The sequence below is a fragment of the Lagopus muta genome, chromosome 28 (genome assembly GCF_023343835.1).
Source record: "Lagopus muta isolate bLagMut1 chromosome 28, bLagMut1 primary, whole genome shotgun sequence".
Classification (NCBI taxonomy): domain Eukaryota; kingdom Metazoa; phylum Chordata; class Aves; order Galliformes; family Phasianidae; genus Lagopus; species Lagopus muta.
Genome location: NC_064460.1, coordinates 2,460,582 through 2,472,696, shown reverse-complemented (window position 1 = coordinate 2,472,696; position 12,115 = coordinate 2,460,582). Strand labels below are relative to the sequence as shown.

Here is a 12,115-nt window from a genome sequence, read left to right as displayed (position 1 = left end):
CCACCAAGGCACAGGAGTTAGGATCAGCATTAATGCAACTCATTGTATAGTTTGATTATAACAGCAGCCAATTACTGTTGAGAGGTGCTTGCACTGGCCACCTCCAAAATAATTCTATTCAGGGAAATAGGGCCCTGATTTCCCTCGAGAATCTGTGTGCCACAGTAGCGAAGTCAGCGAGCGAGAGAGACCACTCATTAAAGCACTCAACTTTCCCATACAAATTCCTCTGCCCTGCTTTTATGCTGCCTATACAAAAAGCCACGTTAACAGATGGCAAGTCAGCACACTAACAAAGGATTTGGTAAAGCTCCCTTCGTTTCCCTCTGCTGGAGATTTATTCTTCAGCGTCGCGGCGTTGTTTGCAACGACACATTTCAGGCATCAGCAAAATCACACGAGTTACTCCAAATATAATTGCTTGGCTCTGAGATACAGAGAGCTGCGTGTGTGCAGGAACACCCTGAGGATGGGGAGGACCAGAGCAGCCCAGCGAGCTGCAGCCTCCATCCCCACAGCTGGTGGCATCCAGGGGAGCTCTGAGAGCAGTTGCAGCCTCCCTGCATGTATGATGCTCCAAACACCAGGAGGGAGCTCCATGCACAGCCCCTCCATCCATCAGCTGCCGACCCAGGGCAGAAAAGGGGCGGTTTTGTTTGAGCCTTTTTAAAAACAAACTCCAAAGCAGCACAAAGGAAGGAGCGGGAGGGAGGCCGTGCAGGCCAGCAGCCAGAAAAACAACTCCTCACTGCGTGCCCCAAGCCAGGAAAAAGGCAGTCGAGCATCCCTGCAGCCAAGAGGCACCAGCACTGCTCCGCACACCGAGTGCCAGGGCACAGCTGCTTCCCAGCCTCACCCCCTGGGACCCACAGCACCCCAGGGCTGCCACCCACCCCTCCCGCAGCTCCGGATGCCCCCACGCAGCTCCTTTCCTTCCCTTGGGGCTGCTGGGTTCAGCCATCAGCTCCCTCCGTGGCTCGAATTCACATGGGGTTTGCAGCTGGGATGTGAGCCAAGAGCTACAGCGCACAGCTCCTCTCCGGAGCTCCGCATGACGGAGGCAGGCGGCCAGCAGTGCGCTCCTCCTCTTCCCTTCACCCCAAGGAAGGGCCCTGCAGCCAAACCCAGCGCTGCCAGGGCTCTCAGGGAGCTGCTCCCATCCTCGCATCCTCCTGGGGATCCCTGCAAGCACCACGAGGGGACAGAAAACCCTATAGAGGAAACGACACCCAAATCCACTGCAGAGCCATTGGGGTAGGGCAAAGCCAGCATCCTGCTCCCACAGAAGAGGACGATTCGGGGCCTCTCTTGCCTGCCAACATTTTTTTTTTTTCTTTCTTTTTTTTTTGTGAATTATTTTTAGTTTGTCAGAACATTCGCATGGGAAGGCCGGCGCTCAGCGCATCGCCCTGCCATCAAAACGCAGCCAGAGCCGGCCTCAGTGCAAGGACACAGCGCTTCCCCTGCACAAACCACAGCGTGGCACGGCACAGAGAGCCCAGGAGGGTCTCTGGGGTGCAATGCAAGCACGGCACCCCTCATGCAATGAGGGTGAAGGCACTGCATCACCCCTGTTGGCACCCTGTGCCGCCGTCGCAGTGCCAGGGTTGTTTTTCTGGGTCACCGGGTGCAGGCAGGTGGCAGGGAGCAAAGCGCTGCTCCGCCAGCGCGCTTGGAGGAAGCCAAGGAGGCAAAAAAACAGTGGGGCCTCGTGTGGAGGCGATGGCCCAGGGCAACCGAAGCCATTGCACAAACCTTCCCCACCTGTGCAGGTCACACTGCAGCTCCACACCCTTCCTCCACGGAAAGGGGAGATTGCAACAGGTCCTGGGAAAGCTGCAGGGCGAGCGTGAACGTGGTGCCATGTGGGTTACAGGCATTTTCCAGGCTGCTGCTCCTGCTGCTTTGGTTTTTTTTCCCTGCAGTGAAGCCTCTGCTTTCTCTGCTCTCTCCTCCTTGGGGTGATGCCTGCTGCAAATGCCCACAGAGCACTGGATTTGGGGCTTCTCCCACCTTGCCCCCGCTCTCTGTGCACAGGGTGGCAGTGACTTTCTCAGGCTGAGTGCATTACTGCAGCGTTGGTGCAGCTCACTCTGTGCTGGGTAAGCACACTGCTGCACACAGATCACAGAATAACCTGGGTTAGAATGGTCTTCAAGGATGATGAACCTCCAACCCCCCTACCACATGCGGGGCCCACCAATCTTCCCTTTTAATACCAGCCCAGGCTGCCCTGAGCCTCATCCAACCTGGCCTTGAACACCTCCAGGGATGGATGGGGCATCCACAGCCTCTCTGGGCAGCTGCTCCAGCACCGCACCGCTCTCATCATAAAGAAAAGATGGACAGAGCCACCCTCAAGTGGAAAGAAAAAGCAACGAGAAATCTTTGCTTTGGTATTCCCTGCTTTTTAACCAGGCATGAGCAGCAGTCGGCAAAGAGCTGCACTTCCATAAAGGAGAAATAAAGGCAGAAGCAAATGGTACAAATGCACAGAGCAAAGCAAGCTGTGGGCCTTTGCAGCCCTTCACCTCCAGGTTCTGCAGCGCTGCCATGCACCAGGCAGCCCTTATACAGCCCACCGAGCTGCAGCTAAATGCACTTCATGAAAACCCTGTCCCATCTTCTGCTGATTAGTTGTGAAAGGTTCAGAGTTCAGCCGGGTTGAAAAATGCATGTGATTAAAAACATTCCTCTGAAATAAAAGGAAAAGGTCTTCTCCAGAGCCACGCACAAGGAACAAGAAAATAAAAAGAAAAAAGCCAGCCGGAGGGGATTTGTTCAAATTAAAAACACTTAAATCAGAAACCGCACACACACACAAAAAAAAGATTATGTTGAAATAACATGAAGATCACAAAGCTGGGACTGGAGCAAGAGGAAATCCCAGAGCTGGGGTACCTCACATAACCTCCCTGCAGCCCCCAGGGCGCACGCATTCAGATGGTGGCTTTAAATGCAGGGCTGAGCACTGAGCTCCCCACAAAGATGGGAAAAGCATCGTCACCCCGTTATCTTCGCCCTGCTACAGAGGGGAGGGATGTGGCAAGTGGGTGCTGCAGCCCTATGGGGATGCTCCACAAGTCTCTCTGCTCCCACAGCTCCACCTGCTCCCATAAAAGCAGAGCATCTGGGTGTTTTTCTCCTCCCCAGCTCTGCAGGAGCTGCATGGGGAGCTGATGCTCGCTCCAGCCCAAGGGTTTGATGTGGGTGGGTCCCACTCCTCCCTACCAGACATCACATTCCTGCTCCAAAACAAGAGGAGGATGATGCATTTCTATGACAAGCCCTAAAGACTTTTTCCACAAGGGCAGAACTGCGTCTTTCTTTCACTCTGACTCTTGAAAACCTCATTTTCTTTTCCTCCCCTGCAGAAAGTTGCCAGAAAAATCCCAGACACCTGATGACTGAAGCCTGGCAGAACCTTGCAACCAAAGCACGAGCCACCATTAAAAGCAATGCACCTGGAACCAGCAACCCCATGCACACACACACCTGTGAGCAAAACACATTACTGAGCTATTTCCAGCACCTAAATCAGAACCTGAGCCATAAATGAGACCCACATAAGGCAGCAAACGGCCCAGGGCTGGCTAGGATGACTCCCACTGGTTATTTGCAGCTCATGACCTTTGAGTCAGACATTTAATAGCCCTCCCTGGAATTTTCTCCCCACAAATACGTGCAGTTACATTTTGAAACTTATGACTCCAGGACCCAAAATCTCACAGTGTGCTGCTGGGGTCAGGTTGCATTATATGGGCACCAGAGCAAAATGCTTTGCACCTGGAGCTGCAGCTTTTATTAATGCTGGCAGGTGCAGAAATCCTATCTATATTTCACTGGGCTATCTAGAATACAAAAGGGGAAAGAAAACCCCATCCATCCAGGCAGGATCTGTACCTGCAGCATCCTTACAAAGCAGAGGACGCAAAGTGCCAAAGGGAGAGGACTCAGGAGGACTGCAGCTCTCAGCAATGCATTCCTGCCTGCTCCTGCTGCACACAGGGTCCAGCTGCCCCTGCAGCAGGGGATGTGGGTGCCCACAACGCAGCCAGCAGCCGTGCAGCTGTGTTTTGGTGCCTTTTCCAAGGCAGCTTTTCAAAGTGTTCCCAAATCCACACGTTGGGATCGGATCTTTGAAGTGTTTCGCCCGCAGGGCAAAAGCGGTCAAGAGGATTTCAGGTAACCCCGCATCACAGAATTACCCCCAGATTGTATTCCTAGCCCTGGATTTTGCTGTAGGTGATGCTTTAAACCAAACAGCTTCCTTCACACTCTGCACAGCTCCCACAGCATCCTGCATGCGTCCCAGCAGCTCAGCACCCCCCTGTGCTGTCTCTGTTCCACGGGGAGGCTTTTAAAACCTCCAAAGCATCAACCACATCCATGCAGAGAGAGATGAGCCCGGAATCCTGCATGGCCAAACCTGGTGGTGGTTCAAGTTTAAATTTGAGAGCAATTCAGGCACAAGGGCAACGCTGAAGGCACAGGATTGAACCAAGCCGTGGGCAGGCGGCACAGGAGTAAGTACTAAGCACTGCTTATTTTATTTTAATTGGTTTCTCTGCAGATAGATCACATCCTTGTGAGCAGCACCCTGGCACAAGGTGGGGCTGACAGCTCACGGGGTGGACATAGGATCTATCCCTGCCACAGCTGGACACCTCTGGCTGTAGTTCCCACCCACACCGGCTCCATCCCAAAGAGCAGCACCTGAGCTTTCCCTGGGAAGCTTCTCCTCAGCTGCAGTTTCCCCCTGAAATCCAGACAAATCCAGGACCAAAGAGCTTTGCTGAAGGGAAAGCCAGCAGCACTGCGTGCTCCCCAGAGTCACGTGGGCAGCTTCTGCTGCTGGAAAGTGCCAAGAATCGGGATAAGTCCTCAGCCAAGCAGAGCACAGAGAGGAACCATCCCTCCCCGTTGGATTCCTTCCCCCAAAACCCCTCACCTGGTATCACAGCCTGGATGGGGCCTGCAGTGCAGCCCGCAGCATCGCGCACCTCCTCACCTTGCAGCACAGATCCCACAGCCTGCTCCCGAAGCCTTAAATACCACCAAGCCTCGCAGGAGGAGACAAAAGCAGGTGATGTGCAGCAGCTCCAAGCAAGCAAGTCCTCGTGCCGTGCCCAAACTCCAGCACCCCGGCGTCCTCCAGCAGCACCATCTCCTCCCTCAGTGCAAGCTCCAGAAGGAGACACTGTCCAGCCTCGGCACCACCGCCCTCCAGCAGCACTTCCAGAGCTTTGCTGAGGCTCTGGCAGCTCTCCCTGCACCCGGAGCAGGTGGGTGCAGAGCCCCAAGCAGCACGCAGGACGCCTCGCCTTCCCGCACCGGCTCCTTACATCAGCATGAGAGGATGTTGCCTCCGTGCCAAGGGAAGCAGAGGAGAGATCAAACGATTACATAAACCTCTCCCTCAATTACCAACCATTTGCACAAGCAGAGGAGAGCGTTCCCAACCGGTTTGGACCGTGGCAGCCCTGCTCTTTGGTGCCCACAGCATCTCTGGGGTCCCCGGTGTCACTGTCCCTGGGTGCACAAGGCAGCTGCGCCCAGCATCCCACCCTCCATCCCCTTTGCTTATGCCTCTCCAGATTGCAGCAGCCTTGCTTAGTGCTGGGTCACTGCTGTGCTGTCACCAATGTTCTAGCTCAGCTCAGCCCCTTTTTTTTTTCCCTTCTCATTTTAATTGCTGCGTGCACACAGCAAGAGCCCAGCTTGACTCATAACCCCCCAGGGAGGAGCTCCGGGCTCACAAGCGGTGCTTTGCTTGATGTGGAATTGCTGAGACAAAAGCCTCGGCTCCCACAATACCCAGTGACTCCTCAAGGGGATCTGCTCTTTAATCAAGGCCTTTCTGCAGACTGCAGAGAAGGAAACCCCTTTGGCAAACGCTGGCCGAGGTCCAAAGCTGGGGATAGAAGCCAGATTTGGTCACGAAAAAAAAAAGGTAAAAATAACCCAAGCCCAATGCAATACAGAGAACAAGAGAGCAAGGAGTAGGGAAGAACTGCACTGGCATTGCACACAGGGAACAGGATGCACAGGGAACAGGGCTTACAGCGCTTCAGCATCACCTCCAACCAGCACTGGAGCTGAGATGTGGGCTTTAGGGCAAGAGCTATTTATGTCAGAGGAAGGAAGCCACAACACTTTCAATTTCCTGTACAGGTACATTTCTGGCATCCTTTGCCCTGGGTCCTCACCAAGAAGCTGCGAAATGCATCCTTCAGCTCTAAGCTGGTGCAGTGAGGCAAGGTGCAAGCATCAAACCCTCAGCACAGAGGAAGCTGAAGCGTGCCTGGATCCAACAAACACTCCTGCTGTGCCACAGGGACACCAGTGGCAACCACTTAAGGTCAGCACTGGTGCACGTGAGAGGCTGGGCGAGCTGCTGGGCTGAAGCTGGGGAATGCAACAAGGGTTGGAAAAGCCACACGAGGCAGCAGGGCCAGGTCTGAGCAGGGCTCATCCCAGATCTGGTCAGGATAGAACAGGAACAGCAGGCACAGAGCAGCTGCAGGACATGGGTGTCCCCAGCAGGGCACCAGGGCACACTGGGTGCTCACATAGCAATGCTGTCCAGAATGCTGGACCAATTCTGCTGCTGAGCTGTTTGAGGAGGAAAAAATAGTAAACAAAGCCCCAGAGAACCCAATGCAGAGGTTTTCCTTGCACCAAGGAAGGATTGCATGCGTCAGGGATGCATGCAGCGGCTCCTTGGTGGGTTTCAGAACACCATGCAGGGTCAGAGCTGGTGCCAAATCCCCACCCAGGACCCCAAATAACACCAAGCACCCTGCTGAGTGCACATTGCAGTGTTGCACTCAGCCCTGAGGATGCTCCAGGCTCCAGCACCTGCAAGAGACCCTCCCAGTCCCTTTGGCACAGTCACTCCCACGAGTCACTGCATGTCCCCCATGGCCAGCATGCCCCATGCAGCCACCCTGCAGCAGGATGAGCGATGCAGAGGTTGGTGGGAGCCTTGGGATCCCTCCCAGCAGCCACAGAACCGGGCGCAGCTACCACACCCCAGTGGTTCTCACGGGCAAGCAGGAACCTTGGCAAAGCCCCATCCTGCTGGCAGCCAGCCTCACCAGGCTCATTAAATGCAATTAAGCTGGAGTGGGTATTCCCCCCCTCCACCCCCCCAACCCGTCCTCTTCTCCTCCTCCTCCTCTTGGGGATATTGCTTTTAGACAAAACAAACAGGGCAGCTTTGCGTGGGCTCAGGCAGGTGGCTGGCACCTGGGCCCCACGCAGCAGCAGGTGGAAATGGCAAAGGCTCTGCAAAGGGGAACGTGCAATAAGCTGGATCACAAAGGAGCTCATTCCCCAGCACATCCATTTTAGAAACAGGGGAAGGACTCAGCCTGAAGTTTGTTGCACCAGCATCCTGCATCGTTCTATAATTCCATGAAGATGCAGCAGTGCCTCAACCTGGGCACAGCAGGACGGTGCTTCGGAGCCCTTTGCACAATGGGCAGCCAGCAAAATCCTCTCCCCGCCCCCTCCCCACATCCCTTTGAGGCAGAAAGGAAGAAGGCTGGAAACATCCTTCCTCTCCTCCGCACAATACGATGGAAATAGCACGGGAGGAGCGGCGGAGGCGGCTCCACGCAGCCCCAGTGCCTGGCCAGCAATAAGGACAGCAAGGCCAGCAGCTTCCTGCCATTGTCCCGGCCCTGTGCAGCTGCACCCAGCCCAGGACAGCAAAACCAAGAGCTAAATTCAGTTCCAAAGGGATTTAGGAACAGAAAGAAGGCGCAATGAGATCCACTGCCCAAGCTGCCTCATTGCTTCCAAGTGCAACACTGCCAATGTTCAGACTGCAGTGGTACCCCTGTGCCCAGCAGCCAAGTTTGGGATGAACCCCAATCCCGAAGCTGCCGGGCTTTTGCACTGCACAGGGAGAAAAGCAAAACAAAGCCGACAAAACCAAGAGGAGAGCAGAAGATCCCAGCACAGGAGGTGAAATTAAGCCCCCAGGGAGCAAGTTCAACACTACATCCTTACTTGCTGCTCCAAAGGAGTGGTGATGTGCCCACCCTGCTCCAGCATGTGCATCAGCAGCCATAAAACCCTGCAAGCAACTCACACCAACATAAACCCACTGCTTGTGAGTGGGTGAGGCTGGCAGAAGAACCCACAGCCTCAACAGGGAGAGAAACAGGAGCAGGAAGAAGAGGGACAACACCAAACAGCCCCATGGCTCCTCTGCTGAGCCCAGAGCAGCCATGGAAGGACCATGAGCATCGTGCAGGCAGCAGGGGCTCTGCATCCCCACTGGCCCTGCCCAAAATACCTGCTGCAAAGTGGAACCAGGCACTCTCACAGCAGCTGCTGCTGCTCACTGCACTGCTGCCATCCCATCCACAGCCCAGCTGTGCCAGGAGAGCTGTGAGCCCGGCTGCTCCGCTCCCCAAAGGCTCCCAAGTGCATTTTTGTCCCTCTTGACGTGTTAAAAATAGAAACCAGCAGTGTTATTGTCCTGCAGGCAAATATAGAAAGCTTACATCCTCGCTTGCTAAACATCTACGCAGCAGAGACTATTCTAACACGCTGGAAAGCTCTATTCACCAATAGAGCAAAACTTGGGAAATCAGCACGTCCCTAGGAGAATTTGATGCACTGCAGCTCTAAACACCAGTGGTTAACTTGCCCTCCCCCTCCTCTCCTTGCTTCCCTGGCTTTTTTTGCAGGCTTTTACGCATCTGCTCACTCTGGCCTCCAAGGAGGCTGCGCAGGCTCGCACGGCACTGCAGAAGAACGCGCTGCCCCGGTGCTGCCCTCGCAGATGGGAAAGCAAACATGATCCAATCTGGGAGTGGACTTGTCACTGTCCTCCCTTAACACTTTCCAGCTCCAGACAAAGCGTTGCTGCAAGGAAACCGATGGCACACTGAGAGGGGAGCTGGAGGACGCTGCATCCCAGGTTCCAAAGGGTGAAAGGGATTTGCATTTGCGTGCTCCTTCCAGACCCCTGAAGGGAAAAGGCAACGGTGACCCCAGCAGCAGGAGAGAGCTGAGCTTCCCCATCCGTCACCCCTGCTGACTCAGGAGGGAGGGGGCCCCAGCCTCATTCTTGGAAAGGGAAGATTTCTACGCAAGCTCGGCTTTTCCATGAGCGTTTGGGCGAACGCACTGCACCACTCCCACCCAGCTGGGACGGGGCTCGAGATCCAATTTCATTTCTCCAAAAAAGCAAATAAATAAATAAATAAAACCACACGGGAGATGGAAGAATTCATCGGGTCACTTCCAGCTCCAGGCAGGATCCCCACCTTCTGCAAAGGGCAGCCCTGTGCAGGGACTCTCCGTCTCTCCTGCAGCTCCCCAAAGCGCTGCTCAACATGGAGATGCAGCACCAGGACCCGCTGCTGCCTCAGGATGGAGAACTCAGAGGGTCAGGTGCAGAGTTCCAGGGGAGCTGCCTCAGTCAGCCGGCCCCCAGCAGCACAGCAAAGCCCAAGCAGGTGATGGCAGCAGGTTTGTGCTGCGTCCCATGCTGCTGCCCCTCGCTCCATCCCACCTGCTGACTCCAGGGATCTGCCAGCTCCAACTCAGAGCAGCATTTAAAGGCTGGCTTCTGCACTTGTGCTGTGCCACGTGCTGGCTTGCTGGACTCAGCAGAAAGGAGCAGCAGCCAAAGCCAGGAGCATGCAGGCTATCGCACTGCAGGCATCGACCAGCTCCAAACAAGGCACCCTCCACTTCAAGCCCAGCTCCCTGGGGGTAGGAGCACCCCGACAGGAGGACAGGGAAAACATCAGGGCTGACACATCACCAACACCCCAGCAAGCACTGCTGCAGCAGTAAGGCTGTAAATATCCTCATGCAGACACAGTGAGCAGACTGCACATAACTCACTTCAAACCCCCCCCCCCCCCCCCCTTTCCCCTCCCCTTCGCCCCAAAAGAAAACACACACCCAGAAACAGAAGGAAACCAGGCAGGAAAAACCCGATGGTCATTCGACAACTATTCCAAGCCTCCCTGATCCCAGGAGGGAGCTACTCTGTGTTCCACCACATCCCCACAGCCACATCACAGCTGCCCCGTGCCCTCCCCCATCATCCCATGCCAGCTGCCAGGGTCTGGTGCACCAGGGCTGCTTTCTCCTCATTTCATGCCGTGCACATCTCAGCTGGCATTTCAGAGCCAGCCCAGTGCCAGATTTCTCTCTGCTGAGCCAAGGCACTTGGAAACGCATGACGACTTCAGCAGATTAATTGGAAACACAGCCTGGGTGTTGCAATCCCAGGAATGACTCCAATTTCAGGAACAAATGTTTTCATCTCAAAGTGGGAGCAGTCACCCAAGTGGAAGGGTGCATTTTTGTTGCTGTAGCTCACCCCTCCCCTGGCGTGGGGGGTGGGATGGGAGCAGCACTGTGTCCCAATGGAGCAGCCAGACAGGCACTCGAGTCACCAGGAGCTGCTGCAGGGATCCCTGATGCTCCAGCTGGCTCCAGAGAGGGACAGCTGAGGTTTGCCCACATTCTCTCTCCTTTTACAGCAGCACATCATTCCTGCCATGATCTACAGCAAGAGGTGGGAGAAGAGGAGGTGGTGGGGTCCCTGTGCAGTTCACCAGGTCCCCAACAGTGGCTACAAGGCAAGAAGAGTCCTCCTGTGGTTCCATCCACATCCTAAGGATGTGCTCCCAGTTCTTGCACAGGTGACTTTCCAAAAGGCCACTAACCCTGCCTAGAGCCCAGCAGAACCTGCTCCACCACTTCAACCAAGCTGGAAAAGATGTCCCTTGGCTCTTCTAACTTCCATCATCTCACATGGATCCTTTCACCCTGAGGACCAAAGGTGGCCAAAGTGTTCCCAAAAGGCCTCTGCTGAAGGCTACGGGAGCTCAGGGATTCACTTTCTGGTCCCATCACTCTTGAAGGTGACTCTTCTGCTCCGTCTCAAATGGGTGGTGACAGCCCAGGCCACCACACTGCAGCAGTGCTGGAGGAGATGCTGGCTGCCAGCACAGCTCCCCAGAGCCAAGCCCAGCAACAGGTCAAGAAAGAAGGGACCTATTCCCACAAGGAGTAGGGCTGAACTTGCCAGAAGCTGGAAATCAATCCCCACAGGACCATTCACTCCATCTAGTGGCAAGCCATCCCCGTGCTCCCATGTTGTTTCTCCTTCTTTATAGCAATAACTCTTTCCCCCTTCCAGGATTTTCAACATCAATTTGCCATTTCTTTGCTCAATGCTGTTTCCTGCCAACCTCCCATGCTCTCTTAGGTGGTCCCTCCACAGCCATCACAACTCTTGAACTCTCACTCTCCCTTGGCTGACAAAAACAAAGTTCTGCCACGGCTTAGCAGCTGTGCAGCAGCTTCCCTGCTCCTGAAGGTGATAAGCAAAGAAGAAAAGCTGGTCTGGCCAGAGTCCTGGCAGGGATGTCAGCTCTGATAGCCTGCTGCCAGGGCTCCTGCAACCCAAGAAAAACTGTGTGGGCTGTGGAAAGGGCATGTGGCTGCTGCTGGAGAAGAAACCAAGCTGAAAGCCCAGGGATGGACGCTGGGAGAAGCCTGCTTGCTCAGCTCCTGTGAGCTGCACACACAGCTAGCAGGCACTCAAGTGGGAAGGAGGGATGGAGGTGCTGCAGCTGCTTTGCTGAGTCTGTGTCTGCTGCAGACACAGAGCAGTGCTCATGTCCACTTCTGATTTGGCAGGGGTGCAGCAGGACAGTCCCACGCTGAGCTGCGAGGACGTGGAGCAAGCAAGAGCAGCCTGCCTCGTGCAGATGAGATTGGGGAGGGGAGAGCTGTGATTTCAGCTGGATAAAAAGCATGCTCACCTTCCCAACCAAATCATTGCTGCAGGTCCCATTTCGGCTGGCTGCACCTCCTCCTCCAGATGCTTGGCTTCCCTCAGCAAAGCTTTGCCAGAGCTGGAGCTGAACCCAGAGCACAGTACACACCACACAGTTTCTCAGCATCCCACTGGGCAGTGAAACGCTGTGGCACACCCAGGCCTGCACAAATTCCTCCTGCAGCCCCCTGTCCAGGCCTAGATCCACTTCCCCCCAGCCCCAAATCCAATTTCTTTCTACATCTTTGCCTCTCAGAGCAATATTTTTCTCTATAAAATTGACATTACAAA

General features: G+C 54.9%; 1 protein-coding gene across 11 annotated transcripts in view; it reads right to left on the bottom strand.

Annotated features, from left to right (window-relative positions):
• The window catches only part of HDAC7 (histone deacetylase 7), a 60,616-nt gene that overhangs the window by 13,702 nt on the left and 34,799 nt on the right, over window positions 1-12,115 (bottom strand). Inside the window, exon 1 of one of the 11 annotated variants that reach the window (XM_048928456.1) lies at window positions 4,952-5,391. The exons of the other annotated variants lie outside the window; for them this stretch is intronic. The gene's annotated coding sequence lies outside the window, so the exon portion shown is untranslated. Of the gene's footprint in view, window positions 1-4,951; window positions 5,392-12,115 lie in introns of those variants that run through there. 11 annotated transcript variants of the gene reach the window in all.